Source organism: Piliocolobus tephrosceles, chromosome 1 (assembly GCF_002776525.5).
Source record: "Piliocolobus tephrosceles isolate RC106 chromosome 1, ASM277652v3, whole genome shotgun sequence".
Taxonomy (NCBI): Eukaryota; Metazoa; Chordata; class Mammalia; order Primates; family Cercopithecidae; genus Piliocolobus; species Piliocolobus tephrosceles.
Genome location: NC_045434.1, coordinates 42,066,132 through 42,087,639, shown reverse-complemented (window position 1 = coordinate 42,087,639; position 21,508 = coordinate 42,066,132).

Genomic DNA, 21,508 nt, shown 5'->3' with positions numbered 1-21,508 from the left:
AAACTCTGTGCCTAGCCCAGATGGAAAAACAAGCTACTGGCTTTAATGCAGTACATACTCCAGACCCTGAGCCAGTAATAGCCTCCTCCAGGATTGCATTTGGCATAAGAATGAGAATTATAGTGGTGTGAATTACACATATTTTCCAATGCAAAATAAGGACTACCACAAAATGAAAGAAATTTTGTGTATGTCTTCTGTTGTTCATTAAGACAATTCTCACCGGCTCTCATGTCTGCTGTCCAGGGCTACCCTCTTGAGGGAAGTGACTCAAGCGGGAAACAGGCGCCAAGGCCAAGAGAAAAACAGAATCTTCTGAATGAAATTAGCTTTTGTTTGCCTGCCACCTTTTGACCTTGATGGATATTTCTACATAAAAATATGTTAAGTCTTAGCTTTCTGAAATATTTGGAAAAGTAAGGCTCAGAGGTATAAGCAATAAGGCTGTCTCCGTATTTAGTAAGTTTCCCTGGTAGAGGTGGACTCTGATCTGATTAAAGAAAAAACGAAAACATAACAAGGAAACTGATGGAAATCTACAGGGATTTTTAACAGTAAAGTGTTAAAGTAATGAAATATCTCACTGAAATCCTTAATGATATAGCTACTCTCAAAATTAAAAAATCCATTTATTTCTTCACCAATCTCTCTGAATTACTAACACTGTGGGTGTAACAATTGTCAGAAGTCCCATGAAAAGTACTTTAAATGCCTCAAAACAATCTTGACTATGACTTTTATATCAGATCAACTATAGCTTAGAAACTATCTCCTTCACACTAATTAAAATCAAACCAATAGGTAGTAATCGAGCATCAATTATTCACAAAATGATGTGGGAAGTACAACAATCAAAGTCAGTGCCCTCATGGGGCTTATCATCTACTAAAGAGAAAAGCAATACACATGCAAAACATTAAATAACAAAGTTTACAAAATATGGGTTAAAAAAATAGAAACCCATCACAAAGCAGTATGTGGTCAGTCAACACATGACTCCATAGGAAAGGGCCAGTGTGGGAGTTTAAGAGAGAAGGAGGTTAGAGCAGCAAGGTTAGATGGAACCTAGAGAATTCAGTTGTTTCTATTTTATCTCAATGTGGCTAAAGGCAGTAGGTAACTGGTGTGACGGGAAGTGTGAGATATCAGCTCCACAACTTGCCAGGCTTCACACCTTGACAGTTACTTAAACACTCTGAGCCTGATTATCTTACTCTACAAAATATAGATCAAGCCTACCTCCAAGGTTGCACTGAGGTTAAAGTGAGAAATGTATATAAAGGTCTCAGCAGATTGTAGATGCTCAATAAATATTAGTTGTTTTTCTTTCTGTAGTTATTTAGTCTTCAGTACAATTTGTTTTCTGAGAGTGTTGTGATATTTTGTTATTTTCCACAAACCCAAACATGTATTTTATCTCATAGGTCTCTTGAAGCATTATTTGTCTGTAAATGCTAATTACTTCCCAATGAATTTTAGATTCCAGGAAACATGGAGAGTCCTGCTTAAATTTGTTATGCACCTTAAGCTGAGAGTAAAGTCACTAAGGTGCTATTCTAGTTTAAGAGACGTAAAGTTTTCCCTGACTTCTAGACACTTAAAAAAAATCTCTTTCATAGTTCAGACTTTTAAAAATGCAATGCTTCTCTCGTAGGTACTGGTCTTGCCACATGTTTGCTCTGACACATTAAATTACCTTTGCAGCATCAACCCAATCAGATAGAACTGAGTGCCAATGAGACAATGGCCCCCTCTCAGGCCTCCTGTCAGTTCATGAGCTTTGCTCATTTCCATTGTCACACAGCATATGGAGAAAGCTAACCATCTGTCTTAGAATTTCTTGCCCATAATTACAAGAAAGACTGGGTAGGACAGTATGGATACAATTAACACAGATCTATCACCAATACCAGGCATTTGTGTGGGGACCCCCTCCTGGGAGAGCTGGGCAGAGGCTCAGGGCTGAAAACCAGTGAGGAAGGAAAAGGAAGTCGCTTCTATAAGCCAAAGTTTAAATAAAATCCGTCATTGATTATGTGTTCTGTCAAATGCAGTCTTTTCCACCATAACCAAGCCAGACGACAAAGCTGGCCCTCCGCTCTTCACTCTTCCCCCACCCCACTCTCAAGCTGACTTCTCCCTTTCAGTTCCAAGCTTGCCTGTGCTCTTCTCTTTAAAGTGGATTCCACCTAATAGGAAGAACCCATCTTTCTCGCTTAAAAATATCAACATTCATTTCATGCAGCCTCACACCTATGCCTCAATTCTGCTACCCTTGGTCTACACATTCTGCAGTTTCTGTCAATGCCATATGGAAAGGGAATAAGGCATGTGAAGCCACCAAAGCAATGAAGATGAGACGGTAGAGTACTTGACTCCCCTCAGCCAGAAGGTGGCTAATGGGGTTGCCTGGATAGTGTCGTGGTGCTCCTATGACTGCCCAACCAAGTGTAGGATTCCAGCTTGATCATCATGTACACCATGCAGAAAGTGACTCTCCCCTCAGAAACATTTTTTGAAACTCCTGCTATTGCCATGGGATAGAAAGAAGCCACATATTTCCTCCATTCTATGATGCATAATTTTCACTTCTGAAATTGGAGTGTGTCTTATAACTGACATCCAAAGAAACTTGCCAGGAAAGTCTTTTTAAATAAAATATTGCTATGAATATAGTGCTTTGTTATACAGTTAAGGGCATCTTCACATGGAGGAAATATGGTCCTTCCACTGAAGAGATTGGAGTTTCAGTAGAGAACAGTCATGGACTCAAGTTTAGAGGCAGGAAGCCCACAGAAGCCCACAGATTCATGTCACAGAGCTCTATACTTAAACATGGTAAAATAATAAATTTTATGTTATATATATATTTACCAAAATTAAAAAAAAAAATTTAAGCCACAGAATCTGTAACTACCCCCTGGATGAACAGTTCAATATTGTGCAAGTGAGCCAGCATCATGCAGGGCTTATTGGGAAAAAAAGCAAAGTCTTCCATAGGAACCAACTGGTTCTCTGCCTTCAAGCGCGTTCTTTGAGGAAGAGCACAGGCATAGGCTGAGGCATCTCGACAATTAGTTACCCAGGGTCTAAAGCAAGACATGGTTTTCCTACTCAGGTGGACAGACTGGAGAGCCACAGGAGATGATGGTAAACACTCTTCCCTTAGTCCTACCAGTCAAGAGTTTTCAACAGTTCACTTAGTGCAAAAGACCTAGAAACAATATTGGAACCCACCATGGATTCTTCACAGTGCTCTAGTGCTTTGTGAATGGCTCTCTGGAGTAACAGATAACTCCCTCTAGAGAGCGAGGCCCCCTCATTCACTGAGTCCCACTGTTGTTTCCAGTAGCTGGTATGGTTACTGGCAGTTCAGCATTCCACTGTTGGTGCTGCTTGGTCAGAAGGGGTCCAAAAGGTGGTCAATCCATCTATCCCTCGTTTGGCATGTGGTACCATATGAAATGTTCAAGACTGGACACTGCTCAGCAAATCTGGCGTTCAGTGGGGCCAATGACCAGGTCAGCCATTGTAAGGGGAAATTTTGTTGTTGAACATATGCACAGCCTCCAGCCCTGACTCCTACCTTGTTCACAGAACACTGAGCAAGCACAGGGGTGGTCACAGAGGAGGCTGAGTGACATCCACAGGACAACTCAGCATGTCTACCCTTCCCCCGAGTCTCCTCTGCAGCAGAAGCTCTTTGGTCTGCACTCATGAGGAACATGCCCTGGGGCCCACTCAAAGAGTGTCACGCACTCGACCTCCGAAACCTCCTTGCCATCAACCTTCAAGTCTTCTCTCCTTTCAGCCAAAATGGACCCCAAGGTGTACTTCTCAAAGTGCTGGGGGGATTTCTCTCCTCCTCTAATCTCCAGGGTACCTCAGCAGCCCAAGTCCAACTGCTATCAGCAGAGCCATCTGTAACCCTGTACCTAAATGAAGCAAACTCCCCAAGAAGCCACAGGTGTGGGTGCTACAGGCATAATGGCAAAAACAATAGAAGCAACTGAAATGTCCAGAAATGGAGGTTGGTTAAATAAGGTATGCTATATAGAAATAATAGGCATCCATTTTAAATGATGCTACAAATACTCCATGAGATAAACTATTTGTTGCTACATGGTTAAATGGAAACATACATGTTAAAAACCAGTAATTATCTCTAAAGATGTAAAATTATGAAATACTACTTTTCTTCCTTCTGTTTATTTGCACATTTTGTGTACTATGAACATTTATTCATTTTGTAACATGTCATTAAAATAAACCCTTTTGGTAGACAAAACACTGCTACCAATCTTCCTAACAACAAGCATGTTTTGAGTATCACTGCAGGGTAGTGCTGAGGTCAGTTAAATGATTTAAATGCTTTTGCTTGCTACAGGGAGTATATTAAACGGTGGGAAAAGTCGTTTTCTGCAGAAAATTGCTTGGAGTTATTTTTTAAGAGATCCAAGACATCCAACAGGACTTTCTACATTTCTGGACAACAAATTCAGTTCTCAATAAAATGCCTAATTCTGGTTAGCAAATACATTTTTGGTCAGATACAGCTGATGCATATCTTTAGATCTATATCCTCTCCACAGTCCACATATGGTATATTTATATATATCTCTCTATATATATTATTAAGATTTAGAAAATACATTTACTTATTTGGATGCTACATGTTTGCTTTTATAACATACTATTGGCCATAACAATGACTTGCTTGTTTCAAAGTTCCATTCTAACTTTGTTTCTCTAGAGAAAATACAATCTACTCTGTACTGATTTATTTGTTGATGGTGTCCAAGACGAGCTACATAGGAAATTATCTCAATAAAAATATGGAATGCGCTCTCCTTAGCTAGAATCCCCCGAAAGATAGACTTGGCTTTGCAGTCCTACGTAAGGGTATTATTTGCATTCTCTTATTTATGTCCAAGTCAGGCAGCCTCTCCAACAAGCTGACTGCCAATAAATAGACCCACATAAATGTATTAACAAAGTTCATCTTTGTCATTTTGGCCAGAGACTAAAAGGAGTATGGTATAGATTCCAAAAAGATTTTCTTCAAAAGTGTCATTTTTGTGTTTATTCACATTCTTAATTAGCCTTCACAGATATACATTCCGTTTCTTTTAGGAAAGTTTTGAGGTTATTTTAAAAGAGCTGCAACATCGTAAAGAATGCCATATAATGTAGTCAAAAAGGTGTTTGTTTCCCCCCACGTTGTCAGTGGCTATATCTCTCTCATCCATAAGCCCACACACAGAAAAATACGCATTTTTCACACCCTGGTGTGTGACCACTCCCTATACATTGGAGCTATACATTGGCAGATGGTTATTCCATCACCCCACCTAGAAAGAAAACAAATGACTACCATTCAAAGAAAATGAAGGGTTTTAAGTGAAGTGGCATAAAAATAATTACCTAGATCATTTCTTCTGTAATTTGTAACATTCTATTTGACCCAGAACAGAGTGTGATGCATATTTCTTCCCTTCGAGGAAGCTATCTCTATTGACACTCATTCATACACGATCATCCTGATTCTTCTCCCTCTCAGCATCCTCTGTTTCATTCCTGTGCAGAACTCTCGTTGATTCTAGACTAATCTACTGGAAACATTGGGAGGGTCCCCTTCCTCAGCACATGTGTTCCAGTGGTCTGAAATAGTATCTTTACATATGATTTGTTTTAGGATCTTAAAGGCTTTTATTTTTTTCAGTCTCCAACACTCTCATGAGAAGTCAAGAGTAAATCCTAGAAGCTTCTAGCACCCTGAGAGGGTGGAGACAACCTGCCATGTTAGGGGAAGGATTCCAGGGGAAGAAAGGCAGAGGAGAGAGGGCAGTGACAGAAATCTTACTGGAGGACAAATTTAATCTGACTTCAAATACAAAAGCATTTCTACAGGCTACTTGGCAGTTTATTTACTGCTATTAAACTCTCCTTTACATTCACATTTAAGCCAAAACAATGACAAATAAAAATACCAAAGTTATAAACACACTAGAGTCAGTAGTAAGAAAAAAAGAGGGGTATTTTCCTTCTAGAGGCTCAAAAAGCGGATAAGGTAAAAGAAAAAAGGTTGAGGAAGAAGTTAAGTACTTTAGAGGGGGTAGGGGCAGAAGTGTGCTGTTTTACTGAACTGTGGCCAGTGTGCTTTGCTTTGTTTGTTCTCCACACTTCCTTCCCCAATTGCACCACATCCTTTACACTAAAAACCCCAATAGCACCTTCCCCAGTTGCACCACATCCCTTACACTAAAAGCAAAAACTTTGGTCAAAATGTTGTAGAGCCTGAAAGGTCAAAGAAGGATCCCAAAGACTCCACCACCAAACAATGAAGCAATCACTGTAGCCTTGTTCCCCCAGCCCAGAACCTCACATTCAGAGAAGTATTAACACTTCCAAGGAAGACCCAAAACTCCACCTTTCTTTCTGTAAACCGCATGAGAAGCTCATTGAGGCTGGCCCTGGGCAAAACTGGAAGGGAGAGAACCTAAAGATCTGACCCCTCTGTCCTTCACTGCCCCTTCCCTACAGGCCTTTTCCAGAAACCACAGCCCACATTCTCAGCCTATTAACAGCATCCTGGTGACCAGGTACATTCGCATTTTATCATGAGATTGCTGAAAACTAAAGAAGGCATCAAGACCCCCATATGAATTTCTACTGACGCAATTTCAGACCTGTGGAGGAAAATATTTAACACAGAAAACGCTTTCTCGAGTGGGTGCCTTGAAGTTCCCAGAGCTCTTGTGCCTCAGCTGACTCTCACAGACCTGAGACCGAGTGACTCGGCAGCTGCGGGCTCCACCATTGACTCAGGCTTCATCAGAGAGCACCATGAGTGCCATATCTCCTGCTTCAGACCACCTGAGGACCATTCTACCTGTATTATTCATCTGCTAGGGCTGCCATAACAGAATACCACAGTCCTAGCACGTAAAATATGGAAGAGATCCTCCAAAATGGAGAAACCTATTGGGGATATGCCTTCTGAAGTTTGATCCAGGAAGATGGACACAAACAAAAAAGAAAAACAGTCCAGAGGAAGCTGAAGGGTCTCCTACATTGCACCAGATGCTGCAGATGAGGAGGACCACTCCACTGCAAGCATTCAGGACTGTAAACAGCAGACCGTGAGTGCGGCAGGCAGGGATCACCCAGGCTTGACAACTCAACAGAGTGAGTAATCTGCTGTTCTCCCAGACCCAGCAAGAGCATCTGGCATTACTTTAGGGCTGTTTCTCATTTAAAGCAGCCAAGCCACTCTTTTATTATTTTTGTTTGCTTTCAGTAATAATAACAATAACAGTAATAACAAAAATGGTACCACACATTGAACACTTGCTGTATAGCAAGCACTGGTTTAATTGCTGTGTATACTTTGTCCCGTTTAATTCTCACATTATCTCTATTTTATATAGGAAGAAACTGAAGCACAGAGAAGTTAGATGAGTCATCCAAAGTCATGCAGCTAGTAAGAAGAGCTACTATTTGAACCAGGAACTCTGACTACAGAGTGCTTAGCTACTTCTAGTCATCATCCTAACCTTGGGAGGAAATATGGTTTGACTAGAGCAATGTAGTGAGAAAAACATAAGCTTTAGCCTCACAGACTAGTGTTTAAATCCTTGCCCTATGACCAAGGGTAAGTTTATCTCTCTACACTTGGTTGCCTCCTATTTGAAGTGAGGATCATTTATGAAAAGTACAATCAAAGTAACTCATAAATAGTATCTATTATTATTACTATTTTTTTTTCTCTACTGGCTGTGTTCTATGATTAAGTTTGTGACAATATAGACCAATAACATTTCAGTAAAATATAAAATAAAGTAGGCTGGGCATGGTAGCTCATGCCTGTAATCCTAACACTTTGAAAGGCTGAGGCATGACGATCAAAACTTCAAGACCAGCCTGGTCAATGTAGATGGACCCAATCTCTACCAAAAATAAAAAAATTAGCTGGACATGGTGGTGCGTGCTTGTGGTCCCAGCTATCTGGGAGGCTGAGGCAGGAGAGCCCCTTAAGCCCAGGAGTTTAGGCCAGGAGGTTGAGGTTGCAGTGAGCTGTGATTGCACCAGCGCACTCCAGCCTGGGCAACAGAGCGAGACTCTGTCTCAAGAAATAAAAGATAAAAATCATGAAATAAAATAAAGTAATATCTTTCATTGCAAGTTTACATTAATTAGTACTAATTTAAAGCTGTCCTTTTAGCTCATTCTTCAGCAAAGGTGAAATGTAGATGGACCCTTCTTTTTCACCTCCTTTTTAAAATCACAACTGATTGCTTATTATCATTGCATTTTCATTATCCCTACAGCATCTCGATCCCTCAGGAAGGTAATGAATAATTTAAAATTCATGTTTAATTTATTATACATGCTTATGGCAACTATTTTCATGGACCGATCCTTGTTAAAGTTCTCGGAGGCCTTGAAGCACAGGTGGTTCCATTAAAAATGTATTTCTGTTTTCTGGAGGAATGCTGTTTTAAAGTCCTGGAATGAGCATGTTCACAGTTCATTGACAGTAGATTAGATGCTACCCTGTTCAATATATCCAAAGAAAAAAAAAACATTGCTTTTTTTCTGCCCCCGAATGAGCTATATGTCAATACTTTTTGTTTCCTTCTTTAGGGATTGTAATTAATACGTATAACATAAGACAACATGACTGCTTCAATCATTTTTTGGGAAATTGTTAAAGGGAGAGTCACAGAGGAAAACTGGGAGCAGGGAGAGGAAGAGTGAGGACGGTATGCTTCTGAGTAGGACCTTAGGAAGTTAGCATAGTCGGAAACAGGAAAGAGGCCAGGAGCTTTCTTGGCATTGTCCAGATGCTCTGAATGGAATAATGAAGATGGAGAGCACTTTGGTCTGGTCATGACCTCCACTCTGGGGCCAAGATGCATCCTCAGTCAGGTATCAGCCACTTGCCAGCAACAGAACTGAAGCCGGAACACAGCATATTTTTCTGCTGAACATAGTTCCATACTCTACCAAATGGTTTATGTTTCATTATCACTCAGCTTGAGTTTGTAGTCTCCTCATACCTAAATTGGGCCCCCTTATAAGCTTTCTATATATCGAGTAAATAGAGTTACTTTGTAGAGATGTGAAAACCCTGACTACAACAAAGGATGTCAGTTCCAATTAACATGGTGTGGGAGGCATTGGTTTTATGTGGATTAGTGTATATTAATTTTTTTAAAGAATACACCTATGGTTAAAAGCCTTCCTTACTTGATGTTTTTGTGCCATCAAAACTATGAGAGGTGTAAACAGCCTTGGAAAAGGCTCTTTTTCCCCAGGTGAGGGACTTAGGGAAGCTCTACACTACTACAATACAGTTTTCACTTTACTTGCCAGGCAGGTGGACCAGACTTAGGGTTGGCTCTAGAATTTTCTATCAAAATAATTATGATTATTCCCCAAAACATACCAAATTACTTCCATTAAGTTAATATGAACAATGGCCCAGGATTGAGAACAAAAGTTTAAGTGATATATTTGTGAATATTCTCTGGGGTGAAAAATCATGTACACTTTTACAGAGACCTTATTTAACGCAGAGTATTAAAAGCAGCTCTTGAGAGCAACAATGTTGATTGCACTTATCATTATATCTCCAATACCTGGCTAGGGCATATAACACAGTGGGAGATTTCAAAATATTTGTTAAATAGGGAAAAGGTACATGCTTGAAAATAAGCACATTCCAGCATCCTAATTCATCTTATATAATATATCCAATTAGATAATAAATGTATTTTTTCTTTAACACATCAACACCGCAACTTGCTGTGAGGTTGGTCTTCTCTCAGTAGAGAGTAGCAATTAGATTTGGAACAGACTTTTTTGTATACAGAGCATAAGAACACCAAGGGAACAATAAGAACATAAGGGGACACTGCCCTTAATCTTTTCAAATTCCTTGATGTAGAATTTCATTAGCCATTTTAAGAATAAGACCTAGGAATTCCAGCAGCAGTAACCCATTTTACAGATGAAAAAGGAAAATCCAAAGGTAATAATGACAGCTGACACTAACTGAGCACTTACTTATGTATTCAATGCTTAGAAATCCCTAAGTGTACTTTCTACCCTCACAGCCATCCTGTGAAGTAGGTATAATTTTAGTCCCCTGTTACATTGGAGAAAACCAAAGCTTAAAGAGGTTATGTGACTTGCCAAATGTTACATGGCTCCCTAGTGGTGAAGACAGGATTTGAACCAAGGTCTGTCTGGCTCCAGAGTTCAGGCATGTAACCACTGTCCTTTCCTGGCTCTGTGCTCTTCTATGTTCTGAAAGTCCATAAAGGCATTGATAAAATCCATTCCTGGATATGGTATACTTTAATGAAACAGGGTCTTCCAAGATCTCAAAGCAAAAATTGTCTTAAAAATAAAAACAGGCCGGGTGCAGTGGCTCACACCTGTAATCCCAGCACTTTGGGAAGCTGAGGCAGGCAGATCACCTGAGATCAGGAGTTTGAGACCAGGCTGGCCAACATGGTGAGACCCCATCTCTACTAAAAACACAAAATATTAGCCAGGCATGGTGGTGCATGCCTGCAATCTCAGCTACTTGGGAGGCTGAGGCAGGAGAATCACTTGAACCCAGGAGGCAAAAGTTGCAGTTAGCTGAGATCACACCACTGCACTCCAGCCTAGGCAATAGAGTGAGACTCCATCTCAATAAATTACAATAGAATACAATACAACACAACACAACACAACACAACACAACACAGAAGATGAATTAAAAGGAACTCTGAGGCCATGATCTGGGATCCTGCAATGAGGTTTGCTAACTCTTACTTCAAAGTCCTGGTCCCAAGCTTACAGTGTTTGGGCCTCTTGGGCTGCATATCCAGTTTCATTTCAAGCTGCTCATGAACAAGCCTCCTCTATTTAAATCAGGCTGGACTCCTTAAAATTCCTACTACAACTTTTATGTATTCCTATCTCTATTCCCTTCCAGAAGCTGTTCTCCCCATTGGAAATGCCCTGTGGTAAGATAAATCTGGCCACGAATTCTTTAAAACTCTTCCCATCAAAAGGCGGAATCTATTTCCCCACTCCCTGGGATCTGGGTTGATTTTGTAACTTGTTTTGAGCAATAGGATGTGGCAGAAACAACATCATATGTCTACCAAGCTTTGGCTTCTAGAGACCCTGTAGCTTCCACTTTCACCTTCTTTGAACAATGTTATCTGTGAACTAGTCCTTTGTTGAGGATGAGAGACACCACATGGAGAAAGAGGCCCAGTCATCCAGCCATTACAGGACCCTCTCCCCAGGTCCCAGGCTGGCAGTGAGGTCATCTATGATGAGCCAACCCATCAACAATTGCAAAGTAGAAATGAGCCATCCTAACTGTGCTCTGCCCAAATTGCCAAACCAAAGAACGATAACGAATCAATGGCTATGGTTGTAAGCCTTTAAGCTTTGGGGTGGTCTGTAAGCAGCAGTAGGTCACTAACATGTCTTTTTATTCCTTCTTTTCTAATATGTCCACTTCCTACTTGCAAACTGAGCTCCAAAGTCACTTCTCCAAGAAATATTCCTGGATGAAATCTTCCCTGACAAAGCCAGCCTCACTCAGGGCTAAGTAGATGGCCCTGTCTAATGTGATTCTAAGGGCACAGAGACCCCACTGTCTCCCTAAATACCTTCCCCATCCACTGGCTAATGCCTGGGATTTCATCACTACAGTATAATTGCTTATATAAGAGCATAATGCCTATTAAATTTTAAGATTCCCTGGAAGGCATAGCAAGTTTGTGCTTTTGATTTTGCTCTTATTATAAAAGCATACAGGAATAAAAAGTAACGCTAACATAAGTTTACTTTCCCAAAGAGAAAAAAAATTTAATAATGTGGACCAACTCAAACGTAAGCCTTTAGAAAGATAGATGAAATAGTTATATATCTAATTTCAATGTTTAATTTATTAATTTAATTAAGTGTACATATTTAAAGTCATATTGTATAAAATAACTCAATTTAGAAATATTTTTCCACTTTCCCATCCCATGAAGGTGCCTGATTTAAAGTTGCCATCTGTGTGTCTAGTGACAAGTGTCTTCCATTTCATGAGACATGTTTTTAGGTATCTGATAGTTTTCCAGACATAATCTTCTCTTCCATCTAATTTGTTTTTTTTTCAAACCATGATGCTGCCATTGCCAATTTTTATCACAAGCCACAAGTACTATTTATAAAACACTAAAACAACTTTTTGTTCCATTCATCCTACAAATGTATATTTATGTTTGTCACAATGTAATCACTTATAGCATTGCTTGGTAAAAGGTATCTTCAGAAAGCTGGTTTACAATGACATTTAGAACTTGCAATTAATTTGGAGGCCTTTTCCCAAAGAAATATTCATTAAATTTATGTTAATGCTTTCTGGTCCTTGATTATTATTTTTAATTTTTTTCCTTTTCTTCCTCCTCTTTTAAAAAGAGGTCCTTCTTTTTAAAGCAAACCTTTTTAAAGCATGGTCCTTCTTTTAAAAAGCAAACAACCATAATTATCTAAAAGTTTATGATTTGTTAGGGTCAATTCAAGCTAATGTGTCCTCCCCACCTAGCACTTTGTGTTTCAAAAAAGTCAGTGAGCACACCATAGTGCACAGGACTTTGGAAGAACTCAAATGCAACTCCTTTTCTGAGAGATACTGTTTGAGGGGGGAAACCAAATTTTCTTATCTGTTATATATGAATACACGTTCATTCTAGAAACTTTGAACAATACAGAAAATTAAGGAGGTGAAAATAAAAATCATTCATAATGCTCCCAATTAGAAATCATGATTTCAACAGTTTGGTGCATTCTTTCCAGACCTTCTTTCTATGCGTTATTACATATTATGTTAAACTCAATCAGCTGTTTCTACTTATTACTATAACATACACATTTCCCTTATTAGAAATTCTTTGTATAAAGATACGCCATTATTCACTCAAACTCCCTCCTATTGCTGTAGGTTTAGGTTATCTGGGGGAAATAGCAACATCTCAAGGCACGCACCACCACACCCGGCTAAGTTTTTGTATTTTTAGTAGAGATGGGGTTTCACCATGTTGGCCAGGCTTGCACCTTAGCACGAATGGTTTCAGATTCTTTTTTCCCTTTTTACCTTATTGAGCATCTACCCAAATAAAAATATACCAAACATGAATAAAGGGAAGTCCCTGTCTCAAAACAGACAAAGCTATCAATAATTAATTGTGCCGGGTGTGGTGGCTCATGCTGTAATTCCAGCACGTTGGGAGGCTGAGGCAGGTGGATTACCTGGGATCAGGAGTTCAGGACCAGCCCGGCCAACATGATGAAACCCCGTCTCTACTAAAAAAATACAAAAAATTAGCTGGGCGTGGTGGTGGGTGCCTGTAATCTCAGCTACTCAGGAGACTGAAACAGGAGAATTGCTTGAACCTGGGAGGTAGAGGTTGCAGTGAGCCAAGATTGCACCATTGTACTCCAGCCTGGGCAACAAGAGTGAAACTCCATCTCAAATAAATGAATAAATAAATAAATAAATACATAAATCATTGCATGAAATATGATGAGGACTTGAATAAAGGTACGGTCATGTGCTACACAACAATGTTTTGGTGAACAACGGACTGCCTATACATCAGTGGTCCCATAAGATTGTAATTTGTCTATGCTTAGACACACAAAAACCACCAGAGAGTGTCCTTACTATAGAGTACAAAGACACTCTATGATGTTCTCACTACAGCGAAATTGCCTAATGATGCGTCTCTCAGAACATACCCCTGTCATTATGTGATACATGTATATCAAAAGCTGTATGTATACACAAAAAGCTCTGGCAACAAAAAGAGAGAAAGTTGACAGCTCAGGGGAGTGGTCCGAGGAAATTTCATGGAAATTAGAGGATTTGGGGACTTCTTGTTTGTTTGTTAATTGCTTCTTTTTAAAATATTAAGACTTAGTTTTGAAAATATTTGCAAGAAGAAATTTTTAGGAATCTTTCCCCATCTAAATTCCCGGAACACAGTACCTCTGCTGTGTGGAAACCAGCCAGGTCACACCTTGGTTATGCAACAACTGAAGGCTTCCTGAATTAGAGTCTTTTCTCTGAAAGCAGGTTTGGATCGGAGGGAAAGAGTACAGGGACACCTGGGGCCTGAAGGGTAGATCAAGAACGACACCAGGACAAGTGCCAACAAGACAGGCCAGAACGAGCCTGGCCTCTTCCTTGTCTGGCTGGGATGAGCCCTGCCACTCCCATGCTCATCAATGCCTTGCTTTGCATTTCTGTGTCCTGCATGCAGCACAGTGACAGTCACTGATTGTGCTCTCTGGTTCTTAATATATGCATGTCTCGTGTCCTTCCAGTAAGTTCCTGGAGCTTAGTGGAGACAGCAATAATGTAACTGTGTTAAGCCGGTGAAGCTGGGTTCCACGCCAACTCCACTACTGACCGTGGGCTCTCTGTGGCCCTGGGTTAACCCCAGCTCCCTCTGTGCTCTCATTTCTGCTCAAGCCACCTTGCTCTTCTCCTCTCTCTGTCTGTAGACATAGCCACAGGCAGGTGACGAATGTGGCCCTCTGACCACACTAACCCTACGGATTCCTCATCTCAGATCTGTTTCTTGCTTTTATATGGCACTTTGAATTTGACATTTGCTCACGCTCCCTTAAAAAAACAACTTTAAGATAGTCAATTTATTTGTGAACAAATATCTAAAGAATTGATCATGAAATAATTCCCCCTGCCAATTAGCCTCAAGGACCCTATGGCATTTTATCAAATGCAAATATCCCTATAGCAACTATTTTTAGACATCAAACTGGCAGAACTGATAGACTTAGTTGACACCTTAGTGTGGGAAGGTAAAAGCAAAAGAAGATTGAAAACAATTGGCGCAATTTAGATTTCCTTTCTCTGCTTAGGGCACAGCCTTCTGACTGCGCAAGGCATCCAAGTCTTTTGTTTTAAGTTCCTCCTGCAGCATCAAGAAAGCTTTGTGTCTATCTCCACATGCCTCTTAGAAATAACCGAGCTTAGCTGTTCATCAAAATACTCCACTGGCTCCTGTTTTGGAAGTGGCCTGGGAGGTGATATACACAAGATATCAAGACAACATATACATGGCTGGTTCTGAAACAAAGAAACACCTCTGGGAAGAACCCGCCCGCTCTGCCAAAAAAATATTTAGAATAGAGGATAAAATTTCTCATAGAATTTCTCTCTCACAACCTCTGGGAGAAACAGCAGCGGTCGGCCAGATTTTAAATTTTGGTTTGAAGCCCTCTTATATCCACATGAAAATGCTTGCCCCAACCCTACCCCCCTCACAAAAAAGAATTGAATCTACTTGAAAGTCATTTGCTGACATTTCCAATCTCCTAATTCAGAGAGACCTGTTCAGAATAGATACCAGCTACTACATTAGAGGATTTATAGAACATAATGCTACCTCTGCGGGGAAAAAAATCTAAATATCACATAAGTCAGATAATTCATTCAGCCATTTCTCACCTTCTCCCACCACATAATAAAGCAAAGTATGAAATTCGCATTTTATTCTGACCAGTAATCGCTAACATTTATTGAGCACTTACTGTATTACGGATGATACTTAGTCCTTTTCAGTTTTAGCTCATTTAATCGCAGTAGCCCTACTGAGTACTATTATTATCCCCACTTTATAGACGGGGAAGCTGAAGTTTGGATATATAGCCAATAAGTCATAGAGCCAAGTTTTGTTACATAGTCAAGGTCAGAGAACTAGAAAGTGGCAAAAACGGAAAGCAAACAACGCACAAGAGAAATTCCAAAGCTCAGCCTCTGAGCCACTGCACTACAAGAATCTGGTAGCATGAAACACCTTGAATACATTTGGATTTAGGATGATATTTATTTACAGTCTGACCTTGAAAAGAATGAACTGGGAACTCCCTTGAAAAGAATGAACTGGGAACTCCCAGGGCCTCCTAAATGTAGAGTGCTTTTAACCTTGTCATCACGTGCCTCTTGTGTGGGAGACAAGAAATGACCTTCTGGGCAGCAGGGGAAAGTGTTCACTCAACAGTGACAAGAAATACTTGAAAACTAGATTCTTATTTTTGTTTTAAGAAGTACTAAGCAAAACAACCAATACAAAGGGAAATGAGACATGCCAGCGTTTGAACCTGCTCTCACACCTGCTCTAAGTCTGTGCCTCTGTGCATTAATAATATTTGGATGCATGCAGGGCTGGTGTGGAAATTGGTCTTAACACATACTGCGGTTTTCCAGAAACACTCACAAGCCAATACGTGTAACGGACATTCCATTTGTTAATGGGCACATATGTGAAAAGCAGTATAGAAAAGAGGCTAATACTAGAAAATTTTTAAGTCCTTAACTTCAAGTGTGTGTATATAATGGACACTGTCAATGTTCACAACTTAAATTTGGGTATGTGGTCAAAGTGATGCTTGGGAAACATTTTATTAAAAATTGAGTTAAATTGTAAGAAAAGGGAAGAAAGGAATATTTGAAAACTAACAAAATGAGGAAACAGTCAAACATTGGTTTAACCGCAGAAGGCTGACATAAATTAGAGTTATTTGTGTGCTGTGTTTACATTTATTGTGCAACATGACATCAGACTGCACGGATTTTATGCATTTGTTATAATGGTTTTGTTTTACAGCACCAAGGTCTTCCCACTGAACCTCTCAGACCACATGGCAGATGGCTAAAGAGAAGGCCTTGTCCAGTCCTTAGGCAACACCCCTACCTTGTCACACAGAATTACCCAGTGTCCAGATATAACCAAACTGATTACACCAGCAGAACAGCCAAGGAGTCTGACTAGGACACACATTAACTGAAAGGCATAGTTTGTGGGATTTTGAAAGTTTAAACAGGGAGAACAAAGAGATATTGTTCCAGGGCTTGATACTGGCCTCAAGCATTTGATACTAAACATGTGTAAGTTAGAGGTAATAAGAGAGACCTTCGAAAAGTGTACAGAACATATTAAGTGCTTAGTAATCTTTGGGAAGCTCTGATGCCCAAGACTTGCTTTATTACCAGGGAGGAGGAAGAAAGTCATAGGGTCTCAGCTTAGAAGAGAGTCTGGACTGGAGAGCAGTTGGGCTGAGCATCTGAGCCTATTGAGAAAGAGTATGCTTCAGGGAGCAAGAGGGAAGAGAAAGGGAACCCTCTCAAGAGTCTGTAGTAGAATCATCACAAGGTTATCATTTGTGCTTAGAAGAGTGTTTGTTACGTTTATCTGAGATTTATTATAGAAGAAGAATATTGCCAATACACCAGCATCTAAGTTATTTATGGATAACTAAGAAGCCAAGCATTCTGCCTTCAGTTCTTACATTTATCACTGACTTATTGTTTTATTCCTGGGAAAGCTATTTAATCTCTATCACTTAAATGCATCCATCAGTAAACTGTGGGGAAGACAATAGCCTCAGCCTGCATCCTAAGAATGTAAGAACCACACAAGATGGCTGCTGCCCATCAGGAGAGCCACCACTCAGCCCACTGAATTCCACCAAGCCTGTCATGAAAAATTCTTCTCTGCTACCACACCTGCCAGTGGAGGAGGGAAAATGAGTAGGTTGTGAAATCTCATGCAGTAATTCAAAAAGTAACCAAAGTGAGAAGAGTGGATGAGAATATGAATGGCCTGAAACATCAAAGGAATTTGAGACAAATGATACAAAATAAAAGACAAAGCAAACATAAGACACAGATGAAAGCACAGTACAATATTCAAATAATAGTAAATAATATCCAAAATAAAAATAAAGAAAATGCCCCACTTTCTAGTATATGATGAGGATATAATAATAACAGTCATCGAGAAGCACAACGTTTAGCACTGATTTTTAAACAGAGTTTTGCAAGCCAAAGGCATAAATAAAAATAACAGCCAATTAAAAATTGAAAGTTAAAACAGAGGTGGGGGGAGGATTACAGTAAAAGACAATGTAAAGGAAATCTTAGAAGCTTATTCCAAAAAATAAAAAAGATGCCGAATTAAATGAGGAGCGAAAAGTAACACAGTCATGAGTATGGAGGATGTCTCTTTGGCATCTTTCTCTTTCACTGACTTTTCACTCCTCTTCCTTAAATAAATGATTTCAGGGTATTGCCCATTTCTTCTGACTTTTAAAAATTGCCTTACAGAACCACAAACACAGTGACTCAGACTGATCAAATATTTTTAATGGTAAATGCAAAACGGCTAACTGAAGGGTGGTGGTTCTTGAAGAGCCAAAGAAACTGATAGCCCACAAAGAAGAATGTATCAGTGTTTACTCAGTGCTGTGCAGGGAGAGAGACTCTGGGGACACATTTTTATTTAGACTTTACATTGTTGCCTTAAGGGTTCACCTCCAGGTGAATCAATGAATTGGATTTTTTTTTTCTTAATGGGTAAAATGGAGTACCAGATCATGGACCCACTGTGAGGGAACAAATTGAAGTAGCATTTGCATCTCTCTATGCCATGTTGTAACCAGCCCTGTGAAGTTCTATCACTGTGCCTTCCAGATGCCATGATGCAGCAATTTCTAGCCAGGCCTTATTACAGACCCCAAATGGGTCGATAATTTCTTCCATTCCTGAGCAGTGTTCTTCAATTGTGACTTTAAGAGAAACAAATAAATTCCGGGTTTTTTTATTATTACACCCTAGGCAAACTAATACACCAATTTTATTCTACAATGAGCTGCAAATATCTCAACTACTTATGGGTATGCCATATACATATAGGTGTTATTTTAATTCTGACCACCAATCTCTCTGGCCCCAGGTGGCTAAGTCGGCATTTCATCTCTATGTCTGTCTTTAGAGTCTTTATCTGATTCTGAGCATGTCTCACAGGTATGGTCACATACAACGCAGACATATGTCCTTCCAGATAACCTCTGAATTTACTTAATAGCCAGGCATTAAATAAAGCTTTACCATGCTAACTGAAAAAGTTCTTAAGCTGTCCTTACTATCTTCTATTTCCTAATGCCAGTCTGTAGAATATACAGAAAAAACTACTGGGGATCAAGTTCAAAACACAGATTTCTGGGGCCCATCTCCAAAGATTCAGATGTAAGACCCAGAAACCTGTATGCTTAACATATTTCCTACAAGTAGTACAAAAATGGACAAGGGGATTTGCAGCATGGTGTAATTGTTACAAAGTGCCTGAACTTAAATATCAACTCCCACTTTTACTCTCTGTGTGCACTTGGGCAAGTGACTTTATCCCTTTCTGCTTTGCATGCTTATTTGGAGGCGGGAGGGTAGTTAGATTGATATGCTTTAGATGTTTTGTCCCCTCCAAATGTTGAAATGTGACCTCCAATGTTGGAGGTGGGCCTTGTGTGAGGTGTTTGGGTTATGGGGGTGGATCTCTCATGAATGGCTTGGTGCTGTCCTCACTGTAATGAGTGCTCACTCTGAGTTCCCATGAGATCTGGTTGTTTAAAAGGGCCTGGTGCCTCCTCCCTCTCTCTTACTTCTGCTCTCAACATTTCATAGGCTGGCTCCTCATTTGCCTTCCACTATGATTGTAAGCTTCCTGAGGCCTCACCAGAGGCTGAGCAGATGCTGGCACCCTACTTCCTGTACAGCTTGTAGAACTGTGAGCCAATTAAACTTCTTTAAAAACTGCCCAGTCTCAGGTATTCCTTTACAGCAACGCAAAGTGGATGAATACAAGTATATATGGCATTTTATAAGTATCAAATGGGTTAAGACTTGTTGATCCTTGAAATGGTATTAATATCTTGAAACAATATTAATGTGTATTCAAAAAAACTCATTCCTTGCTTCATACACTTCTATGTATTGTTTTAAAGGTTTTGTTTGTTTGTTTTTGTTTTGTTTTTGTTTTTCTTTTTCAAATAAGCATGTAATTACTTTTGTAAGGTTTAAAAAATCTTGCCCTTCCCAGGGAATTTTGACACTAGGGGAAACTTGTACAAATCCCCCTTTGCCACTAGGGGATTTGTAAGCTAGGCTGCATGGATGATGGCACTCTCTCCTCCCTGTCCATTTATGCATTTAGCTGTGTTGTGTAGACCTTGGTTTTCTTCTGCCCCAGGCTCCTTTTGCTGCTGCCCTGGGTGAGCGTCCACTCTCAAAGGTGATCCTTCTTCTTGGACTCTTGCTCCTTCAGGGCTGGTCTCATGCCTCCTGGAAAATTAAGCAAGGCCAGCCCAACTGCTGAGCCACAGGCCACTTCTCCACTCCCTGTCTCCTCCTCCTTATGCCACTGGCCAGCCTATTCCACAGGCTCATGCCCTACTCTACCCCACTCCATTTTGCTCTAACACAGAATCTTATAGCTTTCTAGTCCTTAGCACAAGTCCTAATTCTACATGAGTTTACTAATAGGGACAGGATCCTCATCCAGTTTTTTTCATCATTGTATTTCAGTTCTTAGGACTGTTCTTGGCACATAGAGGGCAATCACTAAAACATTTTTAAATAGATGGATGAATAAATCCATCCGCCAGGCCACTCCATGCAGCCTGACCTATTGACTGTCTCAGGCAACCCACCTGTGGTCAGATGCAGCCTGCACAAGAGGAGGGTTTGACCTGCAGGTTTGCCACGAGGAGAAATTCACTTATGGAGACAAAGCAGCCCTATCTCTGGGATAGTTCCCATGCCGCCACTCTGCAATTATCCCTCCCACAGTTACAGGAACAGGAATGGAATCGCCATGCTTCAAAAGGAACTCACTCTATTCAACTACCATCATTCCATCAGAAACATCTTGGAACATTTTAAACCCCTGTAGTCCTTCCAACCCATCCCCAGCTCAGACAGACCCAGGCCTCATCGCTGATGACAGGTCCTCTTTAAAGCCATAAAGTAACTTGTGACGCCTGATCACTAGATACAATCAAATGGCAATAGGTGCAAATTGCTTTTTAAAGTCCTGTGATTTGTGAGTTAGCCAATAAATGCTTTTTCTGGCCGGGCGCGGTGGCTCAAGCCTGTAATCCCAGCACTTTGGGAGGCCGAGACGGGCGGATCACGAGGTCAGGAGATAGAGACCATCCTGGCTAACACGGTGAAACCCCGTCTCTACTAAAAATACAAAAAATTAGCCGGGCGAGGTGGCCGGCGCCTGTGGTCCCAGCTACTCGGGAGGCTGAGGCAGGAGAACGGCGTGAACCCGGGAGGCGGAGGTTGCAGTGGGCTGAGATCCAGCCACTGCACTCCAGCCTGGGCGACAGAGCAAGACTCCGTCTCAAAAAAAAAAATAAAAAAATAAAAAATAAAATAAATGCTTTTTCTTTTTTATTATTATTATTATTATACTTTAAGTTCTAGGGTACATGTGCATAACGTGCAGGTTTGTTACATATGTATACTTGTGCCATGTTGGTGTGCTGCACCCAGCAACTCGTCAGCACCCATCAATTCGTCATTTATATAAGGTATAACTCCCAATGCAATCCCTCCCCCCTCCCCCCCCCCATGATA